General features: G+C 34.7%; 1 pseudogene; it reads right to left on the bottom strand.

Annotated features, from left to right (window-relative positions):
* Window positions 1-4784: 4784 nt before the first annotated feature.
* The window catches only part of LOC149537685 (putative inactive receptor kinase At1g48480), a 47040-nt pseudogene continuing 31303 nt past the window's right edge, over window positions 4785-20521 (bottom strand).

Consider the following 20521-nt stretch of genomic DNA (forward strand, 5'->3'; position numbering starts at 1 on the left):
ACAAAAAGAAGTGGCAGTCAATGGAGAATTTAAACACGCATGAGTCCAATATGCTGATTAAAGGGGGATCCATGCACAAAGTATACCAGAATAGAGGGCTTATACAAAGGCAAACAAAAATAGGCATCTTCAAAGGAATAACATGTAGCATCTTTAAACTACCCATGCCAATCAGGTAAAAAATTGATAGCTAGTTTGGAGCAAGAGCAATTCATTTAGAGAGATGACCTTTGTGTGAAAACCATATAATCTAGGCATAGTATAAGCCCCACATGGAAGCATGAATAGGGGAGCCTTTTTTTTTTTTATCCCACATTGGAGATGTGAAGATTTTTCAATTGTTTAAATATTATTCTTCACAAAATGAACAACGTCTAAAGGACCAAGGCTTTTGTAAGCTACTCAAGCATGCAATGTGGGGCTAGATAACATCAGTGGGGAGGAAATAAAAGCATAATTTTTAACAAACAAATGCATACACTACTGTGGCAACGGTGCATCAAGATGGTGCCACGTGGATGATCCAATGATCGTCACTATCTCGCCAAGCAAAGTTGCTCACAAGATAACCATAGCGAGGTAGAAATGTTGATGTGGTGTGTGTGATGTGGTGTTGATGTGGATAGGTGAGGTAACTAGAAAAGGTTGTCGATCATCGAAAAAGTTGCTAGAAATTTGAAGAAATCTGGCAGAGTTCATAGGTGGGTCTTGCTTGCATCTAGTGGCTAGTCCTATGATGACAAGTGGCATTGCCCGGTTGATTAAGGGATATGAGTAATTTTTAAAAAAATAAAAATATCCCTGTTCCTACACGTTCACGTCCATTGTGAAAATTTTGATTTGAAATGTCAAATTTCTATAGTTCAAACTATAGGATATTTTAAATTTTTTATTTTCATTCTTTTATGTGTGCAAAGCCATGACAAAGTTCTGATCTTTAGAAGGCCATAACAAGAGTAATTTTTAACCAAAATGGGCACTCCAACATACAACCAGAACTGGGAAGAGATGAACTTTTTGAATCTGAAGTCAATTTTTGCATAGGCGCTCACCGGTTCAGTATGTAAGCCAATTTGTGGTTCCCAGGACATTCTCAACAGAATGACCAAAATTCAACACTGATCATCAAAATTTGTCATGAAGGAGATATAAAGGCTTGGTGAAATGTAAAAGTGAAGAAAAATTGATTCTAATCTATTTTCTTGTATTCTTGAGCCATTTTAGCTGATTTTCACTTTCTACCTTGAGTGATTTTTAATATCAGAATTAGTTATGTTCTTTCATCATGAAGTTTCTGAGATATTTGATGCCTCTGAAAATAAATTGATCAAGGATTTGATTATGGCAGTTGAGAAGAGAAGGTAGAGAGATTCTTTTTAGCTTTTGGAGGGAGAATTTTGAAGGGACACTTGTCAATTGTAAATTCAATCTGAGAACTACCCTCTTCATATATATTCTTTCTTTTTCTCTGAAATAGGTTGTTGGTTGGTTTTCAATTTTTAGTTCTAGGAGCTCTGCTCAGGCTGTGAAAAATACACACCCAACATTTCTCTTGTATTAAGCAGCATTTAACTTTTATGCAAATAGTTCAAATTTGTTAGGTGATTTTTGAGTCATTTATGTACATCTTTCATGTATTTGGTTTCAAGGAAAACAGATAAAGAGTAGCAAAGGGATTTAAATTCAGTTTGAATCATGTCTCCTATTTGTGGATTTGTAATTTCTTCTAGTTTGTGAACAAAGAGCATAAACTAGGTTGCATTTTTTTTAGAAGAGCATGTGGTTGAAATGTCTTGCTTGGTCATCAAAGAGCCATGTAATTGCTTGATGTTTGTAACAAGGTTTGTAGATTTCATGAAAGGATTGTCTGAGTATGAGATTCATTCTATAGCAGATGTATGTTAACAAGGTGAAAGATAGATCAGGGATCTTGATGTAGGAATTATGTCAAAGATTTCCAGAAGGTGTATTGTTGTAATTCATTTAATTTCCTAATTGATAAGGCACTGATCAAAGATAGGATCATTAAGTTTTTTTTCTCATACCTGGGTCTTGTTGTTATCAACATATTAAATCAATTTTCCCTTTTATGTTGAAAGCTATTTAAATTTTAACTTGCACTTAGCTTGCCATTTTCATGAGCTATGTCCTTAGCTATTTGATGCTTGTGATTTCTTGGTTAAGTATACAAGAATTAGGGGTTTCATCTATTATTCTAGATTTTGATTATGCTCATTGCACTAGTCACATAATTGTATCCTAAGAGGTTCACTTTCCTAGGTTTTGTAAAGCCTAAAGTGTAGAAGGAGTGTAGCCTTATAGTTGGCCCAAGTTCTTGGTGATTTGTGTCCATTATTGGAGATAGCTACCCATAGATGCAATTTTTCCTTGCATACCTAATTGTTCAAATTATGTTAAATTAGGAGAAAATAGAATGTATTCATCCCAAATTATGAATCAATGATGATCATCCTTCATGCTTACAAGGCTTTCTGTGATAAGTCAATTGTGTTTGAATAGATAGACTTAGTAGCTAGAAGATCAGTGATTGGATATGTATACATTCTAGGAATTCTAGCTAAAAGTTTTTCTTTTGAAATTCTTCCTTGTATAGGTTAATTTTCTTGCGGTTAATTAATCTCCCCAAAATCACATATTTTGGATGTGGTTATTAACCACAAAGAGGTATTTATTAACCTCTATGTCTATATAAGGACTCCTTTTGGCTTTGTAAAGGGACTTTTTGGTTTTAAATAAGGGAACACTATGCTGAAATTTCAATCAAGAGATAAATTTTGGAAAGTATGTATTGTTTTTATCTTTGAAATTGAAAAATCTCTATTATTTTCTTGGTACAAGGAAATGAAATGAGATGTGCTTTTGATCTCTTGTTCTAAAATCAAAATTATTTTAGTTGTAGAAGGCATTCTTATAGTATTGTGCGAGTGTTTATGAATGATTAATGTATGTGGTAATACTAGTCACTTTCAAGCATAGTTCTTGATCACCTTTGTTGTCATTCTTGTTTACCCAATAAAGTTGTAAGGTCGTGTGGTGCATTCTTCCTGAACGACTTTCTCTCAATCATTGAAATTTTAGTTTATTTATTCAAAAAACCCTTTTAAAATCATATCATATGAGGGAGCTGCCCCTCTAAACATAGAGGAAGGTTGCATACCAAGGGCATATCCAACTGTTGTGAACAGTTTGCCACATACACTCTATTGGGAAAATTCTATAGTGACAAATTTGTTTACCAACACACTAATAACAAACTTGACTGATATGTCAAAACAAAATATCAAAGTCCCAAGTATGAAAATGCAAGTAAAATATCTATGTTATGATGGATCAGGGTGAGAACTCACATCAAGACATGAACCTTTACCTAAGGTTGATGGAAAGTTTTGTTGAAAACAAAACTTGAAAAAGTAATGACCCCATCTAGGTGCCTAAGGCCTTGAGATTTACTTTCAAACACATCATAACATGGGGTACATACTGACATAAGCTAGAAGACACCCTCCTTAGTCATTCCACTCTTGGGAAAAGGGGGAAAAGGTCTCACCTTGATCCTAGCACCTATCATAGTGGGGTCTCCTAGGGGTAGGCATTAGGGGAAAAAAAGGAAGGGAGGTTGTCTTTTCAAGGGAAGTTAGATGTTTAGATAAGGTGGGAGATTATGTTTAAGTGTTAATGTTAGAAGTAGACTATTGCATGAGGCATATGTTAGTCATAGTTAGCAAGTGGTTTAAGGGAGTTAGATTGGTGATTAGATAGGATAGTTAGTAGGTTAGCCTTTAGGTTAGATGATGGGTTAATGTTAGGACATGAAAATAGTTAAACATCCAATGTTATGATTAAGTTATAATGTATGGGTTAAGTTTAAGTTTTTTTTGAAGTAAGGTAGAATTTAATAAGTGGGGTGGAATAGTAATTAGGACAGAATATATCATGAATGTATAGGTGTTGGTAGTTAAAATATTAATTTTAAAAGAGAAAAATCATGTGCTAATAAGAAACATGTGTAGCTTTTGGGCTGATAGTTATGGAAGCATATGATAATTATTTTTTTATCCTAAAATAATTATATGCAAATTTAGTAAGTCAAAAGAATAATTAATAATAATTATAATAAATAAATAAATAAGGAATTAAAATTAAATTAAATAAATAAGTAATAATTAATCTTAAAATAAAATCAAATAAATAATTAATAATACCTAATTCATAATGTATCGATATGATCGAAGTTGAAGAGTGATAATATATAAGAAGTTCATTAAAGGGGATGTATATATGTATAATAAATGGAAATGGAAGATAAATGGTCTAAGCACTTGTGACTTATATTTGGAACACTTAGGACCACTAAAACATCTCCTCATTTGCACCCATAGAATCATTGCAACTACATTGATACAAAACTTGTACTTCACTTGTATATACAAAATGTCTCACTTTGGAGTATAGAATGTGAAAGTTCAAAACAATAACATTGTCTAACTTTGTCATTAGGATTTGTAATTTCAACCAATGATAGAAAACTAGGTGGCCTCTCATGGAAACTTGAAGTCTAGATTTTTGAATCTAACAAACACCTTTGCACCAACTAACTATATCACCTCCAAAACTCAATGATCGAGCTAGTACTCTCTAATATCCTTGAGGAACATGAATTTATTATTTAGATACTTCAAAGTTTTATAGAACGTCCATAACTAGTATAGCTCTTTACACATTATCTTTAGTTTCCCTTTCAAAAAAAATTTGTTGGTTGTGTTTTACCTTGTTAAATTTAGGGCATGACACATCTCTAATTCAAATGTAGGCTTGGGTATGTCCTCATCCCCATCTACATCTTCAAGACTTTTCCTCACTTATTGAATCCTTTTTACCACTTCTATCATAGAAAGTCTTTGATTTGGATATTGTACAATACAATCCATTGCCACTAATAACAACTTAACCCGTGTGATCTCCCCAAAGTTATGGTTTCTCATGATATGTAGTCCACTCCTCATGAACAATTGATGTATCCATTGAGGAAGATTAACACCATCATCATTGACATATCCATGAGGAGGTGCTTTACATATTAGAAGCTCCAAAAGTAAGACACCAAAACTATAAACATCATCCTTTTGTAAAATTCTCTAAGCTGAATTTATGGAGCTCTCAATTACACAATGTGGCTAACAGGTGTAATTTTACTCACTAACTAAGCAAGTCTAAAATCTAAAACACAAGTATTATAGTTTTTGGTAACAATATTGTTTAAAGACTTGATGTTTATGTAAAATATTTGGCTTCCATTTCCATGTAGATATTCAATGCCTTTGTCTACAACAAAGGCAATGTGAGATCTTGTATCCGAATCAAGTGGTGTTTTACTTGTTCCTATGTTACCATGTGGAAGAGTTGAAAGTGATGCATAAATCTCTCATCTAGAACCCTTTTGAAGGAATAAATCAACACAAGAAGCTTCAACAAAGGGCTCAAAGCATCATAAACAAAACTGTATAAAAAACTCCTTATCCAAATATTTATATTGCAACATCATTTTGGGATTTAGAGGCACACTCAACTTATTCTTCCACTTATATCTTTTAAAACCAAACTATCATATATTAATGAACAATATAAACAATTCATCTCATTTTAAATATTCCATTCTTTGATCTTCTCAACTCACCAAGAATCTAACACTTGTACAAAATTAGATTTAAAAAAATCATAAATTTTCTAAACCTCAAATCTTTATTGTAGAGCCTTCAAAAGATACATTTTCGCTTCTAATTCAAACCATTTTCATCCCCACCTTTTATTATGAAAATATTTAACTAAACTCAATTTCCATGCTCTTAAAACAAACCCATTAACTTATTCTCAAATTAAACTCTTAAATCAGAAAATTTATTCCTATTAGAATTGGTCACCAATCTCATTTTTAAAATATGAATTTGCTGCTCCGAATCTGCACAAACTAATTTTATTAAACCCAAGAGTTTATTAAGATATGTCCAAGAAAAAATCTGCATTCATTGAGAAATAATCACTGATTCCTTGAAGCTATTAAATGCCCTTTAAAATTTATATTTTGAATAAAAAAATCTGCAATAAGGAGTTGTAAACCATGAATCAATTTTCTACACAATAAGAATTATTTCAGTTGATCAGATTTGTATTAATTCATTTTCTTTTGACCCAATTTAATATGTTGAAATGCATAACCAATAAAATTTCATCAGATATATGAAACCCAAAAAAATGATGATATAAAACTTGGAGTTAATCAATTTTATCAACGTATCCAAATTGAAATTTGATTGCAAACAAATAGAAAATCAATTTGGACAATAAACCAAAATTAGAGTATCATAGAACTGACACCAAAATGAACACAATAAATAAACTAAGAATTTATAAATTATTCTTTTTTTCAAAACCTAAGATCTTTTTGGCTATCAATGGCCAAAAGGTCTTTATATTTTTGTATTTTTCTCCTTCCCTCTAAATTCTATCTTTATTTGAACCACTCTAGCCCTTTCTAGAATTGCATTTTGGATAGTTACATATGACTCTTCATAATCCCTTTAGTTTGATAAAACTAGTTTCCATTTTACATTAGACACAACTTAAAAAATTATAAGTTTCAGATTTAAATAGACTTACATATTAGTTAAATAATCATATCACATAATGAGTAATATTTCAGCTCATTGTCTTCTTATAGTTTTTGAACTTCCTATAGTTGTTGTGCTCCTAGATTAGAAAGGCTACCAATTAGGATATAATCATACACAACATTTGTCTTGGAGAAATAATAAGCTCTAAGAAGAACAAGATTATGATGATTTGATTCATTTTTCCAACCACTAAATCTTCTGAACAAATTCTATCTGCCTAATGAAAACATCCTTCAACTGCAAAAACTATTCCAAACTTTAGAATTGCCTTGTATATAGTTCTTACACTTCCCTATCATAGAGCTTCTTTAGACGCTCTTAGAAGATCTTCAAGATCAAAAGTCCTTAGATTGCCTTGGTAAAAAATGAAACTCTTATTTTTCCTATTAGGTTCCTATTTAATAATAGAATACTCTTTGGAATTGGACAATTATAAATACTTAGCTGCATCATGGGCCTTGTCTAGCTACATTTTAGGAAGCTTGCTAACAATTTTTACATCAAAAATTGTAGTTCTCTTACATCTTCTCTTCCTCTTGAACATATTGAGAATGAGAAAGAGAAGTAACAGAAATGCTAAAAGTTCTACAACAATACTAACAATGGTTCCAACACCCAGCTTCTTATCTTCTTTTCTTTGCCTATTTTAAAACCATTATATATGGATTTTGTAATGGAAAGATGCATTTTTAAAAATATCCTTTTTGTGTTCTTTTTGTTGATATTTATCTATTCCCTCTCTCCAATTATTTTCCATTTGGTTAATCATCTTACATGAGATGCAAATTATTTTATACTTCTCCAATAGCCAATAATGGATTTTGTTTAATATGTAAAATGATGGATTCCATTGTTCAACCTTGTGACTATTAGATCATTTCAATGAAAACTTAGATTAATTATAATTTCCATTAGGAATGATGGTATATTTGTATATTATCAGTATGAAGTGATATAAAATATATCCACATTCTTAGTGTTTTACCTAGTTTACAAGCATAACCATGACATATAGCAGAGCTTGTGAGGGGAAGTAAAAAAAATAGAGTCCTTGGATATCTTCCCTCTCTATTTTCCTCTTCTCACCTTGTAAAAATTCATCTAATTTTAGATTTTTCTTAAATATGATTTCAACTGATACACATTTGATTTTTTTCCTCCATGCCATAAACAACTATTGTACATTGTACATTCTAAGACTAGTCCCTTAGAATGATGGGGGTGGATGGATTGGATCCATAATGATAATTAAACAAATAATACATAATACAGTGTGATGTCCCCAGAGTGGGCCCCTAACGGAAGGTGACGTAGGTCTGTTTGTGTGGTTTGTCGCTACCACGTGTCTGGGGTCCTCACTAGTGAGGCTATCCTGGGGTTGCCCCCTAAACGCGGGCAGGTGCCATTTACTAATAGTCTGAGCTTTTGGTACAACGGTTACTAACTTGGTATCAGAGCCAGAGGTCTCGAGGTCGAGACCTGTGGAGCGTGGTGGGCTGTGATGTCCCCAGAGTGGGCCCCTAACGGAAGGTGACGTAGGTCTATTCGTGCGGTTTGTCGCTACCATGTGTCCGGGGTCCTCACCAGTGAGGCTATCTTAGGGTTGCCCCCTTAACACGAGGACGTGCCATTTACTAATAGTCCGAGCTTTTGGTGCAACGATTACTAACTTGGTATCAGAGCTATAAGTCCTGCCATCCTGTGGAGGTCTTATAGGGAATTTGGAATAGCTAGATAGAAGGGAAAGTGTTTGACAAAATGTCAAAACACTAAAATCAGAACATTTATGTTTGAGCATGCGATAGAGGCTTTATAATTTTTGCAATACCAAAGCAAGACAAGATAGGATTTTAGACCTGCAGAGCAAATAGTCTAGCTCATCTGTACAGGTGGACATAGAATCCAGTCATATAGACACAGGGGAGGTATTCTTTGATCAAGAATATGACTACAATATGGATAGAGGCAGGAATGCCGGTCCAGATCAGCGAGAGGAAAGATTTTTACAGTTATTAGACACCTTGGCATAGGGACAACGATTAGCCGAACAAAGAGCACAGGAATAGAATTAGAGAATGGATCTTATGATGCAGATAATGGCTCGTCAAATGGGGTTGAATGCTAACATAGGTGGAGGAAATAATCAGAATGGTAACAATCAGAATGGGAATAATCAGGATGGGATACATAATGGAGGCGAACAAATTGGGAACAATTTTGGTCATGCACCCCAGCAAGCTAGGATAGTGAGTTCGAGAACTATGATTCCCATGTTCCTTCCTAGAGCTCCAGAGCAGCCAGTACCAGAACCCCAGATCACTGACATACAGGATCAGCTGAGGAGAGATTGGGAAGCAAGAGGTCCAGATTTTACAGCTGCAATCACCTTTAGAGAGTATATGGATGTGCGGATGAAGCATATGCCCCATGGACATGACAGGACTCAGAGATATGAGCTATGAAAGAAAGTAGGGAAACTTCAGTTACCATATTATGATGGCTTGAGGAAGTCTACAGCAAGAGCTTGGGTTCAAAAACTTGACACATACTTTCAATTGAACCCTATGTCTGAGGAAGAAGCTATTAAGTATGCAGCAATTCACCTGGATGGGTTAGCACATGAGTGGTGGCATCATGGTATGATCACTATGGGTCATGCACACATTACCTCATATGTGGAGTTTATGGAGAGACTGATTGAATGTTTTGATAAGAAGGATCCAGAACTCCATTTCAAGGAGTTAGCTCAGCTTAAACTATGGGGATCATTGGAAACATACATTTCAAAATTTTAGAAACTTGCAGTGTTAGTAACAGATGTATCTGAATGGAGGCTATTGGTTTTATTTATGGATGGGCTAGTTGATCCGTTGAGAGGGTGGATTAAAGTTCTCAACCCTCCCACTTTGCAGGAAGCCATTAAGAAAGCTCATGACATGGATTCCTCTTCAACTTCTAAAAATAAATTCCAGGCAAAGAGTTTCCCTTCAGGAAAAGATAGGGACAGGAAACCCTTTCATAGAGAGGCACAGCTACCTAAGGAGGAAAGTAAGAGGTTGGACAAGGAGACACTTAATGACTTTCATAGGAAGATTCTATGCTTCTATTGCAAAGGCCCGTATGAGTATGGCCATGACTGTCCTATGAGGCCAAAAGGGAAGGCCAACTGAGCAATGTGGGCTTATTACGAAGGCTCAGATTCTGATAGTTCAGAACATCATAATGAGGATCTTGATGGAGCAGAGGGAGAGCAAGAGATAGACAGTGCAGGGAAATAGCAAGGAACAGAGCTACATTTACAAGAAGCACGACTATCTAGTATCCAGAGAGAGGGAACTTTCAGACTTCGGGGAGTTTTGGCTGGGCAAAAGGTTATTACATTATTGGACACAGGTTCCACACATAATTTCATTGATGCATGATTCATGGAGAAGCGTGGACTCATTACTGAGGAGTTCATGGGACTAAGAGTCAAGGTAGCTGATGGATACACTCTTCGTTGTGATAGGATGGTACGAGACCTACCTTTGCGCCTGAACAACTATGAGTTTAAGGCAGACTATCATGTGGTCAACATGGGTTTCATGGATATAATACTTGGAATGTAGTGGCTACATTCATTGAAGGTGGTTACCCTGAGACTAGAGGATATGGAGATACAATTTGAAGTGAATGGTAGGACTCATGTGCTTAAGGCTATCTATAATGGAGACATCAGGACTATCTCATTTAGGCAGCTGGAGAGATTAACTAGGCATAATGATATAGAGTGGGCAGAAATTTGTACTTTGACACCTACACAGGAGGAGCAACATAAAATGGAATATCATCTTGATATTCAAAAATTAAGGATTAAGTACGAAAAGGTATTCAGTGAGATTCCACCAGGCAGGCCATCGGACATAGGCATTGAGCATGTTATTGAGCTAGGGGAAGGTGCTAAGCCTATCATGATCACACCATATTGACACCCAAAGTGACTCAAGGATGAGATCGAAAGGTCCATCAAGGAGTTGCTAGCTATGGGGCACATCCGACCAAGTAAGTCACCTTTTGCATCTTCTGTTGTTTTGGTAAAAAAGAAGGATGGAACTCTTCGGATGTACGTTGATTATAGGGATTTAAATAAGAGAACCATTAAGAACAGGTATCCCATTCCTCTCATTGATGAGTTGATAGATGAATTGCATGGGGCTTGTTATTTCACAAAAATTGATTTGAGAACAGGATATCACCAGATCAGAGTCCGTGAACAGGATATTGAGAAAACTGCTTTCAGATGTCATTATGGGCACTTTGAGTTTGTAGTCATGCCTTTCGGTCTGACCAATGCACCTGCCACTTTCCAGTCCACTATGAACAGATTTTTCCACCATTAGTTGAGGAAATTCATGCTGGTGTTTTTTGATGACATTTTGATCTATAGTCGATCATGGCAGGAGCATCTAGAGCATTTGGAGACAGTGTTGAGCATTTTATAGAAGGAGTCCTTGTATGCAAAAGAGTCCAAATGTGACTTAGGGATGACCGAGCTGTTATATTTGGGACACATTATTAGTGTAGATGGAGTGCGGATGGATCCTGAAAAGATTCACGCTATTTTTGATTGGCCTCCACCAGAGAACCTTACACAGTTCAGGGGGTTCCTTGGTTTATGTGGTTTCTATTGCAGGTTTGTTAGTGGCTACTCACGACATGCAGCTCCCATGACAAATCTACTGAAAAAAGGGGAATTTGTGTGGACTTAGAAGGCACAGGACTATTTTATGATATTTAAGGAGATAATGACTACGTGCCCAGTTCTAGCATTACCTGATTTCACGAAGCCATTTGAGCTTCAATGTGATGCATCTGGAGAGGGAGTAGGTGATGTACTTATGTAGAATAAGCACCCCATAGCTTATGAGAGTAGGAAGCTCAGAGGCCCTGAGCATTCATTCAATATATATGATAAGGAGATGTTGGCCATCATGCATGCTTTGGCCAAATTCAGACAATATCTTGTGGGTAGCAAGTTTTGTATTAAAATTGATCATAACAGTTTGAGGAATTTCTTGGGATAGCGGGACCTGAATGATCGCCAGCAAAGGTGGGTAAGTAAGTTGCAGGCATATGATTTTGACATCTCATATGTCAAGGGAACTCAGAATGTTGTTGCATATGCTCTTTCTCGAAGGCCACACCTCACTCTTATGGTTCAGATATCAGAGGATTGGTGACACTTGATTATAGCAGAGTATGCCAGGGATACATGGGCCTCCGATATAGTGGAGGGAACAGTGATTGATACCAGATACACACTTGTAGATGATTTAATCATTTACAAGAACAGGATTTACCTAGTCCCAGGATCGAAGGTTAAGCAACTAATTTTGAGAGCATTTCACGACTCACCAACAGCAGGCCATCCCAGGTACTTCAAGACTTACAGGTCAGTTCGAGAGCGGTTCACTTGGAAGGGGCTAAAAGCTGATGTTTTGCAGTACGTTCGAGAGTGTCTTGTTTGCTAGCAAAACAAACAAGAACACACCTATCCGGCAAGGTTCCTACAGCCACTTCCGATCCCTAACAGGAAGTGGGAGTGCATCTCCATGGACTTTATCACAGGTTTTCCCAAGGTACAAGGACAGGATTGTATTTATGTGGTGGTAGATAGATTAACAAAATATGCTCATTTCTTTCCTATCACCACTACCCACTCAGCAACTCAGGTGGCAAAGGTTTTCTTTCAAGAGGTTTTTAGATTACACAGATTGCCTTAGAACATTGTGAGTGATAGGGATAGTTGTTTCATGAGTCATTTTTGGCAGGAGGTATTCTGGTTATGTGGCACGGAGCTTACACCCAGCACTAGCTATCACCCACAAACCGATGGTCAAACGGAGATTGTGAACAAATGGGTGGAAGGGTATTTAAGGAATTATGTGGTAGCTCAGTAGCGAGCTTGGGTCAGATAGATATATCTCTGCGAGTATTGTTAGAATACTACATATCACATCACTATACAGATGACAACCTTCATGGCACTTTACGGTTATGAAGCACATAGTTTCTTGGATTTGTTGTTGGGCAACAGCCGAGTACCCAGTGTAGGAGAATTATTATAGGAGAGTAAGGATATAGTTGCTACTCTCAAAGATAATATTGTGAGAGCTCAGAACCAGCAGAAGTAGTATGTAGACCAGAAGAGGACTGAGCATAGTTTTGAGGTGGATGATATGGTTTACCTCATGTTGCAACCATACAGGCAATCTACTCTTAAGAAGAGTGGTGCAGAGAAACTCGAGCCATGCTATTATAGACCATTCAGGGTTATCAGGAAAATTGGTGAGGTGGCTTATGAGTTGGAGCTTCTGGCAGACAGCAGGGTGCACAATGTGTTTCATGTGTCCCGCCTCAAGAAGGCGTTGGGTCAGAATGTTGTGCCTTCCGCAGTATTACCTCCTTTAGACGATGATTGAAAATTGATTTTAGTGCCAGAATCCATCCTAGAGAGCAGAGAAAAGTAGCTTCACAGAAGAGTAATCAGAGAATACTTGGTTAAGTGGAAAGATCTACCTGTTGAGGATGCTACTTGGGAGGGGGAAGCTATTTTGCAGAACCCAGCGTTGAGATTGCTTGAGGCCAAGCAATTTCAGGAGGGGCAGACTGTAATGTCCCCTCTTTAGTTTGACATGACATTGATCATGGATTTTTCCTATTCCAGACTCTCATAGGCAAATGGTGTAGAGAGAGAGTCAATTCTGCGGATCAGATGGTCATATCTTGCTCTTGAAGAAGTGTTAAGAGGTTATATTTTATTATTATGTGTTATTGGGGCCTACATGTTATAATTTTAAGTTGAGTTGCACTTTTTATTTTATAAAATTACTTTATTATAAAAAGTGCATTATAATGAGATTTTATAAAGGATGTTTCTATAAGTTCTAGAAAAAGTGCATTATAATGAGATTTTATAAAGGATGTTTCTAGAAGTTCTAGCAACTTCTTAGAAAAGTGAATAAATAGAGGGCTAGGACTCTCATTTTGGACATGCTTGGATTTGAGATTTCTTCTACTTCTTCCATTGTGGAGCAAACTTGTAGTCTCTTGGGTCTGCAAATTATTATTTGATCTTTGGGAATGAATCACTCCCTTGGATTGGCGACTTTGAGGGTGTGAAATATCACCTGAATTGTTTCATTTGAGGAGTTGGTAATTCAGCCATCTCATTTGGACTTCATTGAGATTAAGTTATAAGGGTTTACATTGGTTGGAATAAGGGTTTCAGTTGTGCCCTAGCATTTGTGGATTGATTAAAAGGGTTTGAAGACACAGTTGTGCATTATTTTCAGACTGCCAGTCCTGGGGTTTGGACCCACGTTTTTTCTCATAACTCCTAATTGGCTTGACAGATGAATTTCATATTTTAGGGGGTTATTCAGCAACCCTAGGTGCCCAAATTTATTGCTTTTGGAATAACAAAAAATGCTGCAATATTTTTATCTAGTAGTCGTACCAGGCCGTACCTGTATGGCCCTGTCAGTTGGGCAGTAGCAGCAATTTTGTGAGTCAATTTGGGGCAGATTGTGAGGTCTTCATGTGGCATTAATTCAGCATTCATATCTGGAAAAATTGGAGCTATTCCAGGTGCACAAACTGAAGTTTTGATTGCCAAAATATTGCATTAGAACAGTCAACGCTATCATTGCATAAATAGTTATTTCCAGTCATTAATAACTATTGTAAAAGTTTCGTCATGTGCATTCCAAATCTGAACTGGGTTATTGTTCATGTCATAACATTGCATTGTCAAGAGCTTGATGTAATTAGAAGTGCATAGTTGTGACAGTCTCTCATTGTAATCAGTTCTATTTGCTGTCATAAAAATCAGAATTGCATTGGACTTCATATTTGAGTTTCATATTGTCATCTATCTCTTAGATTGGTAGTGTTATAATCTAGAATTGTTGTTCATACATTATTGGCATTATATATTGAGGTTTCGTTGTACAAAAATTAGTAATATTGCAGCCTTATTCGGTTACATGCCAACTGTTTGACAAAATTCCTAAGTCCAGTTTGAGGGTTTCAGTGGCCTTTATAGTAAGGGTCATTACAAAGTTAGTAACTGTTGTACCAAAAGCCCAAACTTTTAGTAAACGGCACCTCCCCGCGTTAAGGGGGCAACCCCAGGATAGCCTCACTAGCGAGGACCCCGAACATGTGGTAGCGACAAACTGCACGGAAAGACCTATGTCACCTTCCGTTAGGGGCCCACTCTGGGGACATCACATACAGGTACTTATAGAAATTATAAAATGATTTCATTACTTGATCAAAAAACATTACATTGTACCTCTTTTATAAAGATCTTTGATTGTTTCTAGAAACATCTAAATCATATGACATAGAACAAATAGACTTTTCTAGAAATATCTAAATAAAAATGATTTATAGAATTTTACAAACCTAAATATTAATTTGACCTAACTCTATTCGATAATCCAACTAGAGTTTCTAGAATCCTTTGGTATGTTTTTTAGATTTTATTTGAGGGGGAAATTACATTCCAACACTCCCCCTAATTTCAACCTCAAATGATATTGCATACAAATCAAAATCCTTTCTTTTTCTTCAAGCCAAAATGTTATTTTCCAATAATCTTCATATTCATTACTTTCTTCATGACTAGTGTCTCCCAAGGTTGTGGCCTTTAATTTCTATAAACATTTTGTAAGAAATTGGTTGAATCCTTTACCAACGATTTCCTCTTTTCACAAGATCCACTGATAGTCTTGCCTCATTTGTCACAAATGTCAATGATAGGGTTTACTAATAACCTTTTGCCTCTTTGATTCCTTTCTCTAATTTGTTTCCCAATGCTACTACATTCTTTCTTACACTTGAACATGTGTATTTGAATAAACCTCTGATCATTCCTGTAATTTTCTACCAATTTGATCCATAGCTCCATCCACAATCCATTTTGATGCAACCTACCATAAAATATTTATTACACTCTCTATTCCAACATGTCTTATAACAATGATTTTTCAAGCCAAAAATATGACAAGGATGTATATCCCAACATCTATCCTTTGTATGCCCTTTCCTATTATAGTGTGAATATTTCACAATCTTTATGCTTTCAATTGATTCTCTTGAACATTTATTCATCTTTTCACTGCTTGCATCATATCCAAGACCTACATATTTTGGCCTGACTATAGTCTCAATTGGATTGCTTAATCCTTGTTCATCCTTTCTTAGACCTTTATCTTTGAGACCCATTCTTTTCATAATCTTCAAACCAATATTGTCATTATAATAGCTAGTTCAAGTTCTATCGATACAATTTTCATGTTCATCATTACACCCCTTTTCACAAATAACTTCAGCAAAATCACATTTCTCAATCCCATAATCACTAAAATATTTTTTGTCACATGATATATCACATAGAAATGGTTTCACATTCAATCATTCTTTCCCTTATTTTAGAGTAGACAATTCCTTCTTTACCATATTATTTTTTTCTTCCAATTTCTTCACATTATCTTCTAAAACTTTGTTCTTTTTCTCAGCATCATCAAATAGATTTAACTTTTTTTCTTCTTTATTTTTCTCTTTAAGTTTGCATGTTTCTTCACCTACCAATTATGTACTTCTTCCACAAATTTTAACCTATTTTCCAGCTCTTCAATTTCCTCTATGTAGACACTAATTTCATTTAACAATTTAGAATTTTCTTATCCCATTTCATTTCTCACTTTTGCCAATTTCTTTTGCAAAATATCTTTTTCATATAATAATCTTAGATTTTCTTTCTTCACCATCACTAATTCTTCTTCTAACTTATTTCTCTTCTCTTTTTGAACTCTACCATCTTTTCCCATTGAAATTAGAAATTTAACACACCTTACTCTTTCTTTTTGATAATTCTAAATGCCTTTTTACTTCTAGATTTTTAATTAAATCTTCAAACAACTTGAGACAAACCCTACATAATTATCAAACTTGAATCCATGTCGTAACCTTTTTTTTTCTTTTAATGACAATAGGAGAATTTCTCAAATGACCATGCCTTTTTTCCTTTCCTCCATCCTTTCTTTTGTGCTTTACAATCACTTTGGTTCCTTCATAATCTTCATGAAAAGTCTTCTTTCCACTGATTCTATTGTTCTAAAAAATGTGATTTCTTGCCAACTTGCCCTGTTTCCCTTTTTCCATAGCTACTCAAAACTTCATGTGTGGTCTTCTTCAAAATAGTTGTCTTTTCTATAACACAAATAAATCCTCCACAATTTAGTAGCACCAAAACATTGCTTCCTCTTTAATCAACAATTTTGTTCTTCTAGCTCTAATACCAATTCTAGAAACCCATGATAGCTTTAATATCAAATTGATTGGGGTGGATGGATTGGTTACACAATGATAATTAAACATAGAATACACAATACAGGCACTTTTAGAAATTATAAAATAATTTCATTGTTTGATCAAAAAAATATACATTGTGCCTCTTTTATAAAGGTCTTTGATTGTTTTCAAAAACATTTAAATTAATCAACATAGAAAAAATATAATTTTCTAAAACTTTACAATCCTAAATATTAATTTGACCTAAATCTATTTGGTATTCTAGCTAGAGTTTCTAGAATCCTCTAGTATGTTTTTTTTTTGTAGATTCCATTTGAGGGGGAAATTACATTCCAACAAAGAATACAACCACCTTATACAATTTGAAATTTTGACTTTTATGATACACTTAAGAACACATGTAAATAGATCCTCTAAAGTTTAGTGGTCAAATTAGAACATAGAAACAAGCACATTTTCCCACTCCATCACTGTTGTATATAAAACTAGAGATAATCAATGTTGTCTCCAACTATTGACATTAGTTACAACTCCAAATCAAACAAAAATCCTCATAAATATCTCAAACATCATTGTCCTTGAGGTTCCTAATTGTTCATGTCATGAAAATAGAGGTAGTTTCCATTTTCATAACTCTTTGGAAAAGATGTATCTCAAGTTGAAATTGTAAGGCAACCATTCAATGCATTTATGAACCTTGCTTAGAGAACACTTTTCAACCTCAATGAATTGAAGTTGATAATATATGTATTATACATCTTAATATTTTTAAATTAAATATATATATTTTTATTTATCAAAATGTACATTACTACTTTTAATGTTTTTTTCCTTCAATGCCAAGCAATTGGAAAAAATGTTGGACTTACACCAAACGGGCATAACATGTGAGATAAAATAGTTGATTATAGATGTGTTTAATTTTTTAAACAAAAAAATATCAATAAGAAATCCAAAACCCTCATTGGTGAAACAAATTTACCGGAGAGAAAAATGATTAATTTTCCCATCAATGATCAATAGACCTAAATGTAGAATATGAACCATTTTCTATTTTCAAAATTATATGAAAATTTCCCATATAAGCACTCAAGAAGCATCAACGGGGATTCTAATCTAGCATTTGGTTCCACTCGCCTACCCTTCCATATCTTCACCAATTGTGGGTGCATTGGTATTAGGTAGGATTTGTATAAATTTATGTGTGCTACATGCTTCTTATCCTCTTTTTCAACCGTTTCATTTTATTCTAGTTTGTTCATTTTTGTTCTTTGTTTCTGATGAGGGCACAACCCAAGACAAAATGAACACAAAATGAAAAGGGGAATATTATTATTAGAAGTGATATGCTATTACATTCAATACAATGAAAAAAAACTCAATGACATACCCTAGGGGCTTGCAAAGTTGTCTAATTCTAGAGAAAAACACTCCTCACAGTACCTTCTTCCAAACTCCACCAAAACTATGTTTACAATGTCAAAATGACCTTAAGTAACCTGAATTAGGTTTAAAGTTAGGAATACATTTTAGAATATTCCATTTTTCATCCTTTACAAAAAAAAAAGGTTCTAGAAGACACATTAGAAGTTGATACAAAATTAGAAGAATCCAAAAATGGTAGTCCAACTTCCAAGAGGCATAACTTTTGATCCAAGACTCTGATTGACAAACCATTTACATTTTTAGAATTGCTCTCCAAGAGACCTTTAGCCCTATGAACAATATTTTCTTGTCTTCCATTTTTTAGGCCTATATGAGGCAATTTATTAACTCAAATCTAACTTTGAAGGACTCTTAGGGGGTCTTGAGGTAACGTAAAATCATAATAACTTTCAAACCTTAAATCCTTTTGACCTAATTCTTTTTTAAGAGTGCTTTAAATTACAAGTATAATCATACCTTTAACATACACCCTCTAGCTCATCATAATTATGGCTCAATTACAAAATAACCTATTTTTTTTGTATTGGCACATATCCCAAGGTGCTCAAAAATAGTAACCTAGAAAACCAATACTATAACTATGAGAGTTGGAATCTCTATTTGACCCAAATGGGTATCCAAAAATAAAAATATATTACACTAAAACTAACACTAAGCATATTTTTGGGTGATTCAGGATTGCCCTTACACCACTGGATCCTCCTACATCAATGTCCTAAGAAATTGTTAGCTTTTCTTTTCTCATGTTCCCAGGGTTTCAATTTTTTTCTTGCAATAGTACATGAGATAGGATTTGCATAAGTTGTCTTTGTATGAAATTAGCAATCAGCTAATATGTGATATAGTTTAATTATTATTGTCGTTGAGGGAGTGTTAGTTTTCCTTGCTACTAAGTTAGGAATTATGAGAATTGTAGAAGAGGCTTCTTTGTTTGAACATTCACACTATGTAGAGAAGTAGTTGGACATTTATATGTTTTTTCTTACAAACAATACGATGAGGCCAAGCCTATTGCATGTGTTAAGCTTCAGTGATACTCTCTTCCATGTTGTGTATCAAGTTAGAAATGGTATTGAGCTTATTTCTTTTATTTTGGTATTCCAAGTAAATGTAATCACATAGTTTTACTTTGGAGCTCTATTACTCAAACTCAAAAACCTAAAATGGAAACCCAAATATCTAGGGAAAAACAAGAACTCAGAAAACCTAATTGATCCTTTGTGGGAATGAACACAAGGAAATAGAAGAGAGAATGTCTTCTACCAGAGATTTCCATCATGCTCGAGAGAATAGGAGAGAAACCACATCAATCTATTGAATGCAAAAACTACACCCTTTCAAAAAACATATATTGATCAAGGGTGCAGAGAAGTTTTGAGAGTTTTAAATAAGTAAGGGATCTATGGTAAGCTTTTCCATCAGTGTCCACTACCATTGCTTTATCATCATTGCACTTATTTTTTCTTTTTATTCTATTCTAGTTTATTCAAACGTTTGGATTGTAGTACATAATTATGAGTTGCACCCTAATCTTGTAGGATCATTTTTTAATTAGATTCAACACTAGCTATTGTTTCAAGGGCACTCTACCCTTCATTGTTTAGAGAATTCATTATTATACTAGATAATGATAGTAAATATTCTTCAAACTACACCATGACCAACATCAAGTTAGGATATAATTACTAAATTAAAAGATAATTAAATTTTAGAAAATCCATATATGGTCATAAGTTATTAAACTTTGGATAACTATATATAAAATCTAAATTGATCACAATACCCAACTTGTCATTATGAAACACCATAATTAAAGACTATATATGATCAACATCTGATGGGGACACAACCCAAGAACAAAATGGACACAACAGAAAAGGGAAATTATATTAATTGAGAAAATAAGCTAGTACAAATAGTACAGAGAAAATAAACTTCAGAACATGCCCTAAGGGCTTACAATAGCATAAATCTGGAGAATATTTCTCCTTTTAGCACCTCCTCTATAACTCCACTCCAAACTG

The sequence above is a fragment of the Cupressus sempervirens genome, chromosome 9 (genome assembly GCF_028749045.1).
Source record: "Cupressus sempervirens isolate cs-2001-9-10 chromosome 9, ASM2874904v1, whole genome shotgun sequence".
NCBI lineage: Eukaryota > Viridiplantae > Streptophyta > Pinopsida > Cupressales > Cupressaceae > Cupressus > Cupressus sempervirens.